We start from the raw sequence: 18,737 nt of genomic DNA on the forward strand, positions 1-18,737 counted from the left end.
CATTAGGGAATTGCAAACTAAAACAACACTACACACCTATTAGAATGGCTAAAATTAAAAAAAAACAAAAGCAAAAGGCTGATAATCCCAAATGCTGGTGAGGATGTGGAGCAACAAGAGCTCTCATTCATTGCTGGTGGGACTGCAAAATGGGTACAATCATTTTGGAAGACAATTTCTTACAAAGCTGAGCATAATCTTCCCTTACAATCCAGTGACTGTGCTCCTAGTTACCCAACTGAGTTAAAAATGTATGTCTGCACAAAAATCTGTGCATGAATGTTTATATCAGCTTTATTTATAATCACCAAAACCTGGAAGCAACCAATATGTCTTCAATACATGAATGGATAAACAAACTATGGTACATCTATACAATGTAATATTATTCAGTCATAAAAAGAAATGAGCATGCTCGCTTTGGCAGCACATATACTAAAATTGGAACGATACAGAGAAGATTAGCATGGCCCCTGTGCAAGGATGACATGCAAATTCGTGGAGCATTCCATACTTTTTATTATCAAAAAATCTAGAAACAATAAATGTTGGAAAGGGTGTGGTAAAATGGGAACCCTCCTGCACTGTTGGTGGGAATGTAAATTGATACAACCACTATGGAAAACAGAATGGAGATTCCTCAAAAAATTAAAAATAGAACTACCATATGACCCACCAATCCCACTGCTGGGCATATACCCTGAGAAAACCATAATTCAAAAAGAGACATGCTCCCCAATGTTCATTGCAGCACTATTTACAATAGCCAGGTCGTGGAAGCAACCTAAATGCCCATCGACAGGCGAATGGATAAAGAAGAGGTGGTTCACATATACAATGGGATATTACTCAGCCATAAAAAGGAACGAAATTGAGTCATTTGTTGAGACGTGGATGGATCTAGAGACTGTCATACAGAGTGAAGTAAGTCAGAAAGAGAAAAACAAATATCGTATATTAACGCATGTATGGAAAAATGGTACAGATGAACCGGTTTGCAGGGCAGAAGTTGAGACACAGATGTAGAGAACAAACATATGGACACCAAGGGGGGAATACCGCGGTGGGGTGGGGATGGTGGTGTGCTGAATTGGAGGATTGGGATTGACGTGTATACACTGATGTGTATAAAATTGATGACTGATTAAAAAAAAAAAAAAAAGAGAGACATGTACCACAAAGTTCATTGCAGCACTATTTACAATAGCCAGGACATGGAACCAACCTAAATGTCCATCAACAGATGAATGGATAAAGAAGATGTGGCACAAATATACAATGGAATATTACTCAGCCATAAAAAGAAACAAAATTGAGTTATTTGTAGTGAGGTGGATGGACCTAGAGTCTTTCATACAGAGTGAAGTAAGTCAGAAAATAAAAATGGTACTGATGAACCTAGTTGCAGGGCAGGAATAAAGATGTAGACATAGAGAATGGACTTGAGGACACGGGGTGGGAGGGGGAAGCTGGGGCGAAGTGAGAGTAGCATTGACATATATACACTACTGAGTGTAAAATAGTTAGCTAGTGGAAAGCAGCAGCATAGTACAGGGAGATCAGCTCGGTACTTTGCAATGACTTAGAGGGGTGGGATAGAGAGGATGGGAGGGAGGCTCAAGAGGGAGGAGATATGGAGACATATGTATGCCTATGACTGTTTCACTTTGGTGTACAACAGAAACTAACAGTATGGTGAAGCAATTAAGCTCCAATAAAGATCTAATTAAAAAAATAAAGAAAGAAATGAGCTATCAAGCCATGAAAAGACATGGAGGAACCTTAAATGCATATTGATAAATGAAAGAAGCCAGTCTGAAAAAGCTATATACTGTCTGATTTCAACTATATGACATTTTGGAACAGACAAAACTATAGAGACAATAAAAATATCATTGGCTGCCAAGGATTCCAAGGGAGGGAGGTATAAAATGAATAGCTTGAACACAGATTTTTCAGGGTGGTGACGCTATTCTGTGTAAAACTAATGGTGGATACATGTTATGCATTTTTCAAAACCCCTAGAACTGTACAACACAAAGAATGAAACAATGTAGTTATTGACTATAGTTAATAATAATGCTTCAATATTGGCTCATTTACTGTAACAAATGTACTGCACTAATACAAGATATTAATAATAGACCAAACTCTGTGTGGGGATAAGGGTTAAGGGGTGAGAGTGGAGTAGGTATATGGAATTCTATGTGCTATCAGTTCAATTATTCTATAAATCTGAAACTATTAAAAAAACAAAGTTTATTAATTATTTCTTAATTATCTTTGGTCATCTACATATATATGGCATACTTTTGACAAAGGTGCCAAGTTAATTGAATGGAGAGATAATATTGTTTTCATCAAATGGTGCTAGAACATATATAAACAAAAAGGGGGGGGAGACCTCAACCCTTACCTAATAAGATATAAAATATTAACTTGAAAAGGGTCACAGACCTAAATGTATAACATAAAATTATAAAATTCTGGAAGGAAACATAGGAGAAAAATCTTCATGATGTTAGGTTAGGCAATAATTTCTTAGTTTGCACAAAAAGTGAAAATCATAAAGCAAAAACTGCCAAATTGGACTTCATCAAAATACAAAATAGATGACCAGATGAACCACCTAAAGCTCTTTCCATTGGGAGGATTTTCCCTCACAACTCTCTTTTAGGGCCACTCCTGAGCAATCCGCTTTCAACTTTAACCCACATAGGAAGTCAACTCATCCATAAATTATGTTAGACCTTTCTCCTTTCTCGTCTGATAACAAGAAACCTCCGATGTAGCCATAGGTGATGGATGACATAGAAGCCTGGGCCACTTGCTTTTCAAGATTTCCTGCAGCTTCTGGCCCCAATCTTGCCTAATCTCACTTCCACATTATTAATGAACTGCATTGGGCTTTCCCAACATTATAACATGATGGTTCTGACAGAACACATTCCATGGGGGTCAGTTCTGATCACATGGTTATTTGAGTTTCCATCCTCAGAGGCTTCCTCTCAACCAGGGCCCAGTAGCATGCCAGAGGCTGTTTTTAAAATGGAGCATAATTTTCTGCAGTGGATGACATGGCCTTACTCCAAAATCCTAGGAGTCTAGGTTATGATTTTCCTACTGGGGCTTGCCTTAAATTCCATAGCATTTTTCTACCACATATACCATTAATATCATTGGACCTGCAAGGTTATGTGGTCCAAGTAGCAAAACTGCTTGTCCTGTATCTAGACATGCTGCCGGACTCTGTTCTGCTCTGGGCTCAACCTACTAAATGGATCAGGGTAATATTCTCCGGAGTGAAATATGCCTCCTCCAGAATGCAAAGAAGCCTGCTAAAGCATTGTGCTTCTTTCTCACTGATGGCAAAAGCCATCCAATTCCATGGTCCATATAGTTACTACTTCCTATAAATCTCTCAAAGCCTGAGATCTTTTCCTTGCCAGTGCATTCTGTTCCACTGGTGTCCAATCCCTGGTCATCACTGATAAAATTTTAGCTCTTTCACTGCTACATCATTCTAGGGGTTATCAGTACTCCACCTACCAGCAGTGATGGAGTTCTGTCATCTGGTCAGTGAGTGACCCAGCTCTAATATCCCATTTTAGAGTCTGCTTCCTGGGACCATTTCTGGTTCCAAATTTTTCTAGGTCAGTATCCCTGGAAACAGACTCTGAGACAGAGATTTGCATGCTAAAGATTTTTGAGAAATGTTGTAAGAAAAAAGGAAAGCAAGCACTGGGCTGAAGGAGAAGTTGAACTGAGAGACAGATACAAGAGAGACCTCAGCAGATCCCATGAGATATTATGGAGTTGGGATGACCCTTCAGAGTTGTCCAACTCTGAGGCAAAAAAGCCAGACTTTTGTATTTCTACATCAACAAGTTGTTGGATATGGGCTGCCCCCAGAAAGGGGCCTAACCTTGGGTGAAGGAACAATTCAAATGATAGAGACTCAGCTTTGAGCCATGAGCATCCAATACTCTGAACAGCTGTGGAAATTTTTCTAAAAAGTCTAAAGTCACACAATAGTTCTATTTTTCTCAGATCACAAAGCTCATAGCCTATGCTAGCTACACACTTACTGCCCCTACTTTTGTTCTAAACATACACAAAAAAAATGTATTTTATTTTCCAATTAGTATATTACTGAATTTACTAATTTGCTCAAAGTTTTTGCATGTGTTCCATCCCTTCCTGTTTAATAGTTCTTTTAGTATCTGACTGTTGCAATCTCCCTTAGTCTCTGTATGCCTGAAATGTCTTCATTTTGACCTCTGCATTAAATGGTAATTCAACTAGGTACAAAATTTTAAACTGGCAGCTATTTTCCTTTAGCTGATTATATGGATACACATCTGACACATACTCTTACTGGGAAGAAGTTTGCTGTCAGTCTCATCATTCTTCCTTTCCATTTGCTGCAAGGTACTCTTTTCATTTTGGTACTGTTACTAGATGTATACAGGAGCCTGTCAGTGTATTCTCCAGGTATCTAAAATGCCCTTTCATAGTCATATTTTTCATCTCTAACTCTGCTGCTTTCTGGGTGAATTATTCATTACTCTCTTCCAATTTACTAATTCCTCTTTGCCTGTGTCTAATGTAGAGTGTATTTCATCAATAGAGTTTTTAATTTCACTGGATATATTATTCATTTTCAGGATTTTTAATTACTCTTTTTCACATCCAGCCTTTTTTTGCTTCATTTCATCCTGGGTTTTATTTCATTATTTTTTTGTTCTTTACGGATGTTATTTCTTCATGCATCTCCCTGAACTTCCTAAACGTATTTATTTTAAAATAAATATCAGTTGTTCTACCACATTAACTTTTATGAAATGAATTAATATAGAAAGTTTTTATGTTCTTGATTACTTTCTCAGTATTAGGGTTTTTCCTCCCCTGGCTTTAGGAATTATCAGTTATCTCCAGAATTTCTTTCTCTGTTTTTTCTTCCATGTCCAGTTTTGTAGTGCTTCTACCTGGTCCCCCAAGTCTCCCATAGCAAAGCCATATCCTATATTGAAGATTAAATGTTATATAACAGAGACATCAAGAATTTTACAGTTTCTGTCACAAAGTCATCTTAAGGCTTGATTCCATTTCTGGTCACAAGGCTGTGTTTGCTTCTTCTGTCTCCCGTGGCTTCATATAAGCCATATTTCTATGCCTTTTACAACAGGGGGCCTCCTTCCCCAGCCCCTGGTTTCAATTAGTGAGCTTGCCTCTTCTCTCCCACCTCACAGGGAGGAATTCACCTCACAAGCATGAACTACCAGGTTTTATACCCAGCAACTGGCAACCCTAGTCCTTCATCCACACCTCAACTGACCACCAAGCATTTCTATTTTGTATCTATTCCACAAAGATGTTTACTTTGTTTCATTTTATTGTTTTTAGCACAGCTAAACCTTTTTAAATGTTTGTGTTTAAAATTTTATCTATTGTTTTATATTTGGAACAGAAGGATGCTTCAAAGTGTAAATTTACAAGGTCATCTTGTATAAAACTTGATAAACATTTACTTTCAAATATTTGTTGAATGAATAAATGAAATGCTCTTTGCATTCTCAGGAGTCCCTCTGAGCCTTTGTTTGTGCTGTTCTCTCAACCTAGAATGAACTTTGCCTCTTTTCAATCCTACTCATTGTTTAAATATTATCTCCCCTACAAAGATTTCCCCAATGACAACATGCCCTACACAAAATTAATTATGCTCACTCTGTTTTCTCATTGCATTTATTACAAACGTCTTTTATAGTATATTTCAGATCATAAAACAGTTATTTTTACTTCTGCCACCTCAACTGATTGCAAAACTGCATCTTATTTAACTCTGAATTTTTGGACTTTACACAGCAGACTGCATTTTTATGTTTTCAAATATTTGTAAAATGAATTGCTGTGAATTACAGACCAAGAGAATATACTATTTTAATCACTAAACTTTCTTTATTTCAAGATGTGAAAATATTTTACACTAATCAAAGCAGTGTTAGGACTATTTTATGTGTTACACCAGTATGTTGGGGAAAATTTGTGCTTTAAATTCTACAATGACTGATATAATCTTTAAAAGAAAAAAAAAAAGTGTATCATAAAAAAATTTTCCTGTGCAACTTTAGCAACCTTGGCCTAGACTCGTGAGGGAGAAGGACTATGTCTTAAATGTCCTTTTATCTCTCATCCTTGGCATGGCAACTGGCACAAAGTAAACCCTCAAAGAACGTTATTGAACTAAAATGCAAAATTTTCCCTATTGTGAGTAAATTGTCTTATTGTTATTTGTGCAATGTTTATAGAGCAATATAGCAACAGCTACTATTAATGGAGATCTTACTATGGGCCAAATACTATGTTAGCTATTTAAATTCAGTATGATGTTTAACCTTTTTAAACAATTGAAAAAGGTATTTAATAATGAATAATATTAAATAATCACATTTCACAGATAAAACTTTTTAGTTCAGAGAAGTTAAATAACTTGTCTGAAGTTACATAATGAGTTTCAGCAATACTAAGATCTGAACACTGGTGGGTCTAACTTCCGGTCTTTCCTCTCAATATTATATCTCTAAAATATGTATGCTATCTTAAATTCTTATTTATTTGCCTATCTTTCCTTATTTCTTCTCAGTAACATCCTTGTGAGATTTTATGTTTACTATTTGGGCATAAAACTTAACTGTAAATACAGGTGAAGAAAGGAGAAGGAAGGCAAAACTGCTCTACAGTTTAGGAGGCTGGCAGTTCTTGGTTTTAGTTTTTTTCCTATACGTATGAATAATTATTTAAAATTCCCTTCTAAGTAGGAATAGACAGGTACTCACACATGTGTCCCTGGAAGATAGACGAAGTACCCTGAACAGAAAATTTGATGGGGAGGAAATGGAAACTAGATGTAGAATCTGCATCAGAAATGGCTCCACCCCTTCACAGCTGCAAAATCAAGTCTGTGGAGAGGTTTCTTGGAGACACAAGTCATTTAGGGTGGAGACACCAAATCATTCATCTGAGACAGAGAATGAGAGAGGGAGGGAGAGAAAGAGCTCACCATTAGCAGAGAACAGCAAATAAACTAGAATAGACCCTTGCTAGGAATTATGACAATAAGGAGTGTCATATGCTAAGCACAATAAACTTCTTTATGTTATTCCACTAAAGGACATAAGAGGATTAAGTCTTCACTAGTTAACTTGTTATCTCAGTTATGGACTCTCCAACTGAGGGATTTTAATTTTTACGAATAAAGGGATGGTTTCACAGAGTAGTCCACCAGGGTGAGAAATGAGGCCACCCTTCCGCACAGCCCTATTTTCCATGCTTCTGTGGAATTCAGCAAAAGCCTCAGTCTCTAGTAAAAGGTTAGCCCTTATTCTGATAAGCTCTAGACTGTCTGAGCAGTGAACATTTTAAATCAGCATAATTATACTTCACATGGCAATAAACACTTTCAGTTTAAGTGTGCATAATTTGTCTCTTTGTCTGATTCTCTTTGTTGCATTAGTTTTTTCTCCATGGTAAGCATAAAATAACAGGATTTGTGATGATTCCCTAGAGATTACTCTTTTTTTTTTTCTCTCTCTCTCTCTTCTAAAAATGCTTAAGTTGCTTTGTTTATTTTTAAAAAAAGAAAGAAAAGAAAAAGAAAGTTGAAGAATTTTAGAGAAAAATCTCATCTCCAGCCATTTGGTTTAGAAAAAATTTAGGCGGATTACAAATGTTAAAAGTTGTTCTTAGTGCAGGAAACCAGGTCTTCCAGTGTTTTTGCATATCTTCTAATTCCCTGTTCTATGGCCAGGCCTGAAGTTGGTCTGACTCAAGTTTGGTTGTCTGGCTTTGATTGGTATTCAGGCGGAGCGGTGAGTATGTAAGGCTCTAATCCCTGCAACACATGGTAATTTTTTCATTCTCACTCAGCCTCCACCTGTTCCATGGTCCAGTAGAGGACTGCAAATCCTATCAAGGGAGGGCAATGCGACTAAGCCTGCCTCCCTGGCTTCAGTCCATCACATGTGCACTCGGGCTGCAGAGCACCCAGCCAGCTGCAGCCCAACGATCATGTTATCAGATGACGGATGGCTTCATATCAGGTGTTTAAACTGACGAGCTGCCCCGTCTGGGAAATGATTCAGGAAGTCTGGCCTTGCTTGATGAATGGGGAAAGTGACAATGCCAATCAGAGTGACCCCTGCAGCCTCCCTGCTGCTGCCCCAACAGCCACGGTCACATCTATCCCACTGGTTACTTTTTCAATTCTATTGTCACTCAGCTGAGGTTAGACCTACTGTCACTAAATTATATCATTAATCCAAATATTTTCCTTGCAAGAGCCTTTATAAAATGAATCCAGGCCTCCAACAGACTCATGATCAGAATTAGAGGACAAGACATAGGATTCAGTCCAATAATTTTAGAGGTTGTTTCACACCACTTTGCATAGCCTGTTTTGAAGTAAAGATGGTTATTTTGGAGGGAACTGCATATTTTACCCAAAATCAAATCAGGATCCGCTACAATGAGAAATGCAAAAGAGTTCAATGTGTTGTGTATAGATCTGCATATAAATCCCTCTGTAATATTAGTTCTCAATTACTGATTGGTGTCTCTCTCTGAACATTTGAAGGGTATTCTCAAAATGGCTTTTCCAAATTATCTTTATGAGATAATTTGTGATTTGGTAATCTGGTTTTAAAAAATTAAAGTTTTTTAGAATCTACCACTTTTGCTCAGTATGTAGGGAATATGTATGAGTAAGGCTAGATTTACAGACCATAAGACAACATGGAAATTTCAACCAGTGGAATCGATTTCCCATCACGCCCTTGATGTTGTATTGTGGATACAGTCTATTTATAGATAGTATATCATATCAATTACTCATCATAGCAAATATCGAGTAATGGAGATATTCGAGCAGAATGCATGAACACTTCAGAAATCATTTTCTATGCAATATTTATTTTCATCAACAATTCCAAACGACAGTGAAAAACTCATGAGCCAAGCACCAACTGTTTTATTTTTAATTTAAAAACATATTGTTGTCCAGGTCTTTGATGAAAGTACTGCTTTGTCCCCCCCTGTCTTAAGGCACATTTTTTTTTTTTCTTTTTTGCAACCAGGGACAGTGAATAAACAAAACAAAGGGAGAGTTTAATGGGAATGACAGCACAGCAGGTACATTTACGATTTGGTATCATTACAGTTTTCATCCAGGAAAATTGTCAACCATTCCAAGAATAAAAAATAAAATGCTATGTACTATATAGTATAACCTCTTTAAATTGGCAATTTGTTCCTGTTTGATAATTCATCCTTAAGCAAACCTCAACTGCTTGCTACCTGCTGTATTCATTAGCCTGTCCATCTTCCTATTCCCTGTAGAGTATGCAGAGCTATGATTGTTAGAAAAATGTTGTGCTACTGTGTATATTTTCTACTTAATACATGTATATATGTTTGCACGGATTTTTATGCAATTGTTTTAGAAAGATGAGCAAACATTTTTTTTGGACTGGAAGAGTGTTATTAGTGTTTCTGGATGTTTTGCAACAAATCTATTTTAGATAAATAATGTATTACATACTGTGTCATATGCAGTAGAAATTTTTTTTTTATTCATCTATTGAGCATAACATGCAAAGCTCAATATAGAAACTACCAAATTTTAAGAGCAACAGCTCTCTGTATGTGGCACATTTGCAAATATGGGTATTTCAGGGTGCAAATTAAAATAGTTTGATGCACCATATCACACTTTCTCAATGAAAGGGAAACTTTCCTTGTGCTTACTATAAACACTTCATTTACACGTTTATTTGAGACTTTGTTAAATTAGATTGTGTAAACACAGGCTGTATAGCAAGTCAGATTTAATACACATGAGTTTTAAAACTGACTTGCATGCTGAACATAAAAAGTATAAAGGACTTCACCAAGATTTATTGATTCATGTCAAGGCATCATTACTTTTCAAAGTGTGAAAAATGATCATATATTTATGACCTGCCGACTGAAGCTGTTTTGTGAATTAGCAAAAGCTCTGGAGAGGGGCAGCCTAATTGCATTATCATAGAATCAGAGATGGTTGTCAATTTCCCCCATTTAGCTTTTCTCCTTTAGTTTGTTAAAATGAAGGTGCCATACGTTGGTTGAATTCACTAATACCCTGATGAATGAGGTATTTTCCCAGTAGGCTCGCTACCAGTATAAACAGTGAATTAGGAATGATAGACCATCAATCATATCACCTTCAAACAGATCTCTGCCCTGAGGTTATTCATTACATATTAGGGCCACTTAAAAAGTTTTCACACAGGATTCACTGATGAAAAGACTTAAATCGTCCATAATCTTCGAAGTCTCCTTTGGAAGCAAGAGTATGTGAAATAGGTTACTTTTTTCATTAACTCAGTTTTCATTGTCTCTTTCATTTCAATTGTATTATTTCTTTTTTGTGTGTGTTATTTCTTTTAAAAATATATATGACACTATTCACCTTATATTGGTTTCTGTTCTTTAACAAATATCCTAATTATAAGATTGGATTCTATAGTTTGGTAGTCATTTCTTCTTTATACGATCACAAATTAAAGGTAGTTCTCAGAGAAATCCACATCAACTGAATACAAATTTCAGGCTTAAATAAATGCTCACTTACCTCTTATATTTTGGCATCTACAAGCTTAAGATGACCTGTGATTTGTGCCGTGTTTTTTATGCAAAGGGTCAGAGCTTGCCCTCAGGCGCCCATGTACGTTTCCCTTGGGGTTTTGTCCCTTTAATGGAAATTACGCGTATGCATCCAAGGAAAAGATTCCTCCCGAAGGGATTTATCCTGCCTCAATGTGCAAACATAATTCTCATTAAGATTAATAGGAGTTGCACACATGCATCTAGAGAAGAAATTGACTCCTAGGTTCAGATCACCTCATTCTGTTTCATGCCAAGGATGACAGGGTCTGCCCTGAAGGTGGGCATGCTGCCAAACGTTGGAGAGTTCAGATAAGCAATCAGAACTTCGAACACTCACCTACACATGTGTGAGGCTCTGCGATTTTTTTCTTTGTAAGAGATTGTACAGGGAACCTAACTAGATTCTTATTTGCTAACCTTTTTTCCAGCATTACAATTATTTCCATTATTTCTTCTCTAGGGAGTTCAGGAAAACTGGGCATTGCTTATACTTTGTTCTTGGATTGAAGGTTTGGGATCATTTGTATTTATCAGAATCACTGGACCATAATATTTGTCTATTCTGTCCTTTTGTAATGCTTCAAAAATACCTCTTATTTGACTGGATAAGTGGTATTTAACTCCTGGTGTGTTTTAGGGCCTGAGAAATCAGCTTTTTATTCTAGGGAAATGCAGCTTTAATGCACACATTTCTAAACTAGTGTAAATTCAACCAAACAACATTTTTAGACCAACTGAATCTACATAACAGAAAAAAAAGAAGAGCAAACTTAACATTTAATTAATTTGAGCATTTCTGTTGAAAACACGTAAATCAGCCCATAAAAAATTATAACCCCACCCTTCGGAGATAATGTCTTATTGGATTAATTTTAAAAGTTGAATAATTTCAAAAACACGAATATCACCACTCTGAAACATATCTGAACAAGAATTTCCAATTCTTCTTACTTATAAAGCCAGTATATTATAGGAGAAATATAAGTGTCTTTACTGATTTAGTTACATCAAGTAAACAATGTATTGAAATCTAAGGATTTTTTTTATCACCTTAGGAAGCAGATTATACAAACCAATTTTGACATCAACAAAATAAACCACAAATTTGTATTAATGAGAGATATGTGTATATAATGAGCAGACTTGGCTAGAAGATATAATAGGTGCCTGTTATCACATCTCCTTAAAAGAAAAAAATTGCAGAAATTTAGACATTTAAGTGACTGCATAAACAGGTAAATTAAACCTCTCCAATTTTCAGTTGCAATTAAACTGGCCAAATACATAGTTCACTGAATCATAAAATATTTCCAAGCAAAACCAATAAACCAAGTGTTGAGCCTTACTTGTGTGTTTGGCACAGTTGCATTTGGAACCTTTTTATATCTAAGTAATGACTCTGAGGATAAGGAAAGAACCTAGAAGGCAAATATAGGGAAGATGAGGTTAACTTTTCAATAATTCAACTTCGTATTCCAAAGTAGATTTCAGGTTGTCAGTGACACTCTTATTTCCAGATTCTGTCCCTTTTACTGGATACACTTCCTTCTACCATCCTGTAACGTTTCATGGCCCCCCAAATTTCATTATCAGCCTTTTCTGTTCATTACATGCTCTCTTCTTTGGCTATATTGCACTTATGGCCAGGCTTCAGCTACCATTTTGGTACCAGAGACTCCCAAATTGATATGTCACATCTTAGCCATTTTTCTAAATTCTAAATCCTACTAAATTGACTACCTCAAACTCAGTGTGGACAAAGAAGAACTTTGCTTTTCCTTGAGGGTTATGTATACCTACTTGAACAATTCACGTAAATAATGATGACAAAAGGATAGAGAAAAGCCTTGAAAATGCGATTTTCTCTTGTACCATGTTCTGCAGAACATACGCTGTAAAACTAACTCTATATACTGTGATAAAGCACATCATTGTGAAAGAACTAAATAAATTATAAATGTTGTGTAAACACAGCTATAATTACTTATTTTGAATGAATATGCATCTGCTTAAAATGATTTATTTCAAATTATTTGTGCAAGCTCTTTCTTTCTCCTCAAATTAAACTATCACTCGAAAAAAAATGTATTTTTGGCTGCCATATATGCCCTCACTAAGGAAATGGAGAATTTCTTTGATATATACGAATATCTTTCGGCCTTTCAGATAATGATTTCTGGATGTGTCTGAAATTGTTTCCTTTCATAGAACATATGAAAGCAAACTACATGTTTAACACTATATCTTTCAGTGTGTGTATAAACACTCTTTTAGTCTCTTGCTGATAAATAAATCAGTAAGTGTGAATGCAAAAGTATCTAAATACATAATTATCAAATCAGTTAAATTCAGACTTATGCCAATAGAATTGTAACATTCAAATGAACAAGAAGTACCTATGGGTTTACTTTTTTTCTTTTTTTCTCTTTTTTACCTTATATTCTAAATTCATAAAAGTAGCATATGAATACATATCAGTCAAAAAGAAATTCATACAATATAGTAACATATAAAAACAATTAAATCCCTCTTTACTACCAAACCCAACACCATAAAGGTAAACAAAATAGTACTTATCTTCCTGTTTTGTCATAGCCATAAATCTAGCGCCTGAGAACAATCGATAGCACACATCTAAGTGTTCACTAAATATTTGCCAAATTAATTGATATCATTCCAGTTATTTTGTATACATTTTCATATATATTCAATAATAATGTGAACATAATGTGCCTACTATCCTGTGTTTTGTTGTTGTTACAAATCCATTTATCTCTTCATCAGCTCCTTCCATCTATCTCATTATATATGTATTTTTTTAACATCTTTTGGAGTATAATTCCTTTACAATAGTGTGTTAGTTTCTGCTTTATAACAAAGTGAATCAGTTTTACATACACATATATCTCCATATCTCCTCCCTCTTGCATCTCCCTCCCTCCCACCCTCCCTATCCCACCCCTCTAGGGGGTCACAAGCACCGAGTTAATCTCCCTGTCCCATGTGGCTGCTTCCCACTAACTATCTACTTTACATTTGGTAGTGTATATATGTACATGCCACTCTCTCACTTTGTCGCAGGTTACCCTTCCCACTCGCCATGTCCTCAAGCCCATTCCCTATGTCTGCGTATTTATTCCTGTCCTGCCCCTAGGTTCTTCAGAACCTTTTTTTATTTTTTGTTTTTACATTCCATATATATGTGTTAGCATACAGTATTTGTTTTTCTCTTTCTGACTTACTTCACTCTGTATGACAGACTCTAGGTCCGTCCACCTCAGTACAAATAACTCAATTTTGTTTCTTTTTATGGCTGAGTAATATTCCATTGTATATATGTGCCACATCTTTATCCATTCATCCGATGATGGACACTTAGGTTGCTTCCATGTCCTGGCTATTGTAAATAGAGCTGCAATGAACATTGTGGTAGATGACTGTTCTTGAATTATGCTTTTTTCAGGATATATGCCCACTAGTGGGATTGCTGGGTCAAATGGTAGTTCTACTTTTAGTTTTTTAAGGAACCTCCACACTGTTCTCCATAGTGACTGTATCAATTTACATTCCCACCAAGAGTGCAAGAGGGTTCCCTTATCTCCACACCCTCTCCAGAAGTTATTGTTTGTAGATTTTTTGATGATGGCCATTCTGACTGGTGTGAGATGATAGCTCATTGGAGTTTTGATCAGCATTTCCCTAATGATTAGTGATGTTGAGCATCCTTTCATGTGTTTGTTGGCAATTTGTATATCTTCTTTGCAGAAATATCTATTTAGGGCTTCTACCCATTTTTGGATTGGGTTGTTTGTGTTTTTTTGATATTAAGCTGCATGAGCTGCTTGTAAATTTTGGAGATTAATCCTTTGTCAGTTGCTTCATTTGCAAATATTTTCTCCCATTCTGAGGGCTGTGTTTTCGTCTTGTTTATGGTTTCTTTGCTGTGCAAAAGCTTTCAAGTTACATTAGGTCCCATTTGTTTATTTTTGTTTTTATTCCCATTTCTCTAGGAGGTGGGTCAAAAGGATCTTGCTGTGGTTTATGTCATACAGTGTTCTGCCTATGTTTTCCTCTAAGAGTTTTATAGTGTATGGCCATACATTTAGGTCTTTAATCCATTTTGAGTTTATTTTTGTGTATGGTGTTAGGGAGGGTTCTCATTTCATTCCTTTCCATGTAGCTGTCCAGTTTCCCAGCACCACTTATAGAAGAGGCTGTCTCTTCTCCATTGTATATTCTTGCCTCCATTATCAAAAATAAGGTGACCATATGTGCCTTGGGTTATCTCTGGGCTTTCTATCCTCTTCCATTGATCTATATTTCTGTTTTGGGACCAGTACCATACTGTCTTGATTACTGTAGCTTTGTAGTATAGTCTGAAATCAGGGAGCATGATTCCTCCAGCTCCATTTTTCTTTCTCAAGATTGCTTTGGCTATTCGGGGTCTTTTGTGTTTCCATACAAATTGTGAAATTTTTTGTTCTAGTTCTGTGAAAAATGCCAGTGGTAGTTTGATAGGGATTGCATTGAATCTGTGGATTGCTTTGGGTAGTATAGTCATTTTCACAGTGGCAATTCTTCCAATCCAAGAACATGGTATATCTCTCCATCTGTTTGCATCATCTTTAATTTCTTTCATCAGTGTCTTATACTTTTCTGCACATAGGTCTTTTGTCTCCTTAGGTAGATTTATTCCTAGGTATTTTATTCTTTTTGTTGCAATGGTAAATAGGAGTGTTTCCTTAATTTCTCTTTCAGATTTTTCATCATTAGTGTACAGGAATGCAAGAGATTTCTGTGCATTAATTTTGTATCCTGCTGCTTTACCAAATTCATTGATTAGCTCTAGTAGTTTTCTGGTAGCATCCTTAGGATTCTCTATGTAGAGTATCATGTCATCTGCAAACAGTAACAGTTTTGCTTCTTCTTTTCCGATTTGGATTCCTTTTATTTGTTTTTCTTCTTTGATTGCTGTGGCTCAAACTTCCAAAACTAAGTTGAATAATAGTAGTGGGAGTGGACAACTTTGTCTTGTTTCTGATCTTAGTGGAAATGGTTTCAGTTTTTCAGCATTGAGAACGATGTTGGCTGTGGGTTTGTCATATATGGCCTTTATTACGTTGTGGTAAGTTCCCTCTATGCCTACTTTCTGGAGGGTTTTTATCATAAATCGGTGTTGAATTTTGTCAAAAGATTTTTCTACGTCTATTGAGATGATCATATGGTTTTTCTCCTTCAATTTGTTAATATGGTGTATCACATCGATTGATTTGCGTATACTGAAGAATCCTTGCATTCCTGGGATAAACCCCACTTGATCATGGTGTATGATCCTTTTAATGTGGTGTTGGATTCTGTTTGTTAGTATTTTGTTGAGGATTTTTGCATTTATGTTCATCTGTGATATTGGCCTGTAGTTTTCTTTCTTTGTGACATCTTTGTCTGGTTTTGGTATCAGGTTGATGGTGGCCTTGTAGAATGATTTGGGGAGTATTTCTCCCTCTGCTATATTTTGGAAGAGTTTTAGAAGAATAGGTATTAGCTCTTCTCTAAATATCTGATAGAATTCACCTGTGAAGTCATCTGGTCCTGGGCTTTTGTTTCTTGGAAGATTTTTAATCACAGTCTCAATTTCAGTGCCTGTGATTGGTCTATTTATATTTTCTATTTCTTTCTGGTTCAGTCTTGGAAGGTTGTGCTTTCCTAAAAATTTGTCCATTTCTTCCAGATTGTCCATTTTATTGACATATAGTTTCCTGTAGTAACCTCTCATGATTCTTTGTATTTCTGCCGTGTCAGTTGTTACTTCTCCTTTTTCATTTCTAATTCTATTAATTTGAGTTTTTTCCTTTTTTTCTTGATGAGTCTGACTAATGGATTATCAATTTTGTTTATATTCTCAAAGAACCAGCTTTTAGTTTTATTGATCTTTGCTATTGTTTCCTTCATTTCTTTTTCATTTATTTCTGATCTGATCTTTATGATTTCTTTCCTTCTGCTATCTTTGGGGTTTTTTTTGTTCTTCTTTCTCTAATTGCTTTAGGTGTAAGGCTAAGTTGTTTACTTGAGATGTTTCTTGTTTCTTGAGGTAAGATTGTATTGCTATAAACTTCCCTCTTAGAACTGATTTTGCTGCATCCTATATGTTTTGGGTCATCATGTTTCACTGTCATTTATTTCTAGCTATTTTTGGATTTCCTCTTTGATTTTTCAGTGATCTCTTGGTTATTGAGTAGTGTATTGTTTAGCCTCCATGTATTTGTATTTTTACAGATTTTTTTTCCTGTAATTGATATCTAATCTCTTAGCACTGTGGTCGGAAAAGGTACTTGATATGATTTCAGTTTTCTTAAATTTACCAAGGCTTGATTTGTGAACCAAGATATGATCTATCCTGGAAAATGTTCCATGAGCACTTGAGAAGAAAGTGTATTTTGTTGTTTTTGGATGGAGTGTCCTATAAATATCAATTAAGTCCATCTTGTTTAATATATCACTTAAAGCTAGTGTTTCCTTATTTATTTTCATTTTGGATGATCTGTCCATTGGTGAAAGTGGGGTGTTAAAGTCCCCTACTATGATTGTGTTACTGTTGATTTCCCCTTTTATGGCTGTTAGCCGTTGCCTTATGTATTGAAGTGCTCCTATGTTGGGTGTATAAATATTTACAATGGTTACATCTTCTTCTTGGATTGATCCCTTGAACATTATGTAGTGACATTCTTCGTCTCTTATAATAGTCTTTATTTTAAAGTCTATTTTTTCTGATATGAGAATTGCTACTCCAGCTTTCTTTTGATTTCCATTTGCATGGAATATCTTTTTCCATCCCCTCACTTTCCGTCTGTATGTGTCCCTAGGCCTAAAGTGGGTCTCTTGTAGATAGCATATATTTGGGTTTTTTTTTTATCCATTCATCCAGTCTATGTCTCTTGGTGGGAGCATTTAACCCATTTACATTTAAGGTAATTATCGATATGTATGTTCCTATTCCCATTTTCTTATTTGTTTTGGGTTTGTTATTATAGGTCTTTTCCTTCTCTTGTGTTTCCTGCCTAGAGAATTTCCTTTAGCATTTTTTGTAAAGCTGGTTTGGTGGTGCGGAATTCTCTTAGCTTTTGCTTGTCTGTAAAGCTTTTAATTTCTCTGTCGAATCTCAATGTGATCCTTGCTGGGTAGAGTAATCTTGGTTGTAGGTTTTTCCCTTTCATCACTTTAAATATGTCCTGCCACTCCCTTCTGGCTTACAGAGTTTCTGCTGAAATATCAGCTGTTAACTTTATGGGGATTCCTTCATGTGTTATTTGTTGCCTTTCCCTTGCTGCTTTTAACATTTTTCTTTGTACTTAATTTTGATAGTTTGGTTAATATGTGTCTTGAAGTATTTCTCCTTGGACTTATCTTGTATGGGATTCTCTGCACTTCCTGCACTTGATTTACTATTTCCTTTCTTATATTAACGAAGTTTTCAACTATAATCTCTTCAGATATTTTCTCAGTTCCTTTCTTTTTGTCTTCTTCTTTGGGACCCCTATACTTCGAATGTTGGTGTGTTTAATGTTGTTCCAGTGGTGTCTGAGACTGTCCTCAATTCTTTCATTCTTTTTTCTTTATTCTGCTCTGCAGTAGTTATTTCCACTATTTTATCTTCCAGGTCACCTATCCGTTCTTCTGCCTCAGTTATTCTGCTATTGATTCCTTCTAGAGAATTTTTAATTTCATTTATTGTGTTGTTCATCATTGTTGGTTTGCTCTTTAGTTCTTCTAGGTCCTTGTTAAACGTTTCTTATATTCTCTCCATTCTATTTCCAAGATATTGGATATCTTTACTCTTATTATTCTGAATTCTTTTTCTGGCAGACTGCCTATTTCCTCTTCATTTGTTTGGTCTGGTGGGTTTTTACCTTGCTCCTTCATCTGCTGTGTGTTTATCTGTCTTCTCATTTTGCTTAACTTACTGTGTTTGGTGTCCCTTTTCACAGGCTGCACATTCATCATTCCCGTTTTTTTTGGTGTCTGCCTCCAGTGGCTAA

The 18,737-nt window shown here is 35.8% G+C and overlaps 1 non-coding gene across 1 annotated transcript; it reads left to right on the top strand.

Annotated features, from left to right (window-relative positions):
* Positions 1 to 411: 411 nt before the first annotated feature.
* On the top strand, positions 412 to 518 carry LOC132352133 (U6 spliceosomal RNA). Its single transcript, XR_009498601.1, has one exon. It is a non-coding gene; the product is annotated as a U6 spliceosomal RNA (small nuclear RNA).
* The last annotated feature ends 18,219 nt before the right edge of the window (positions 519 to 18,737 follow it).

Source organism: Balaenoptera ricei, chromosome 17 (genome assembly GCF_028023285.1).
Source record: "Balaenoptera ricei isolate mBalRic1 chromosome 17, mBalRic1.hap2, whole genome shotgun sequence".
Taxonomy (NCBI): Eukaryota; Metazoa; Chordata; class Mammalia; order Artiodactyla; family Balaenopteridae; genus Balaenoptera; species Balaenoptera ricei.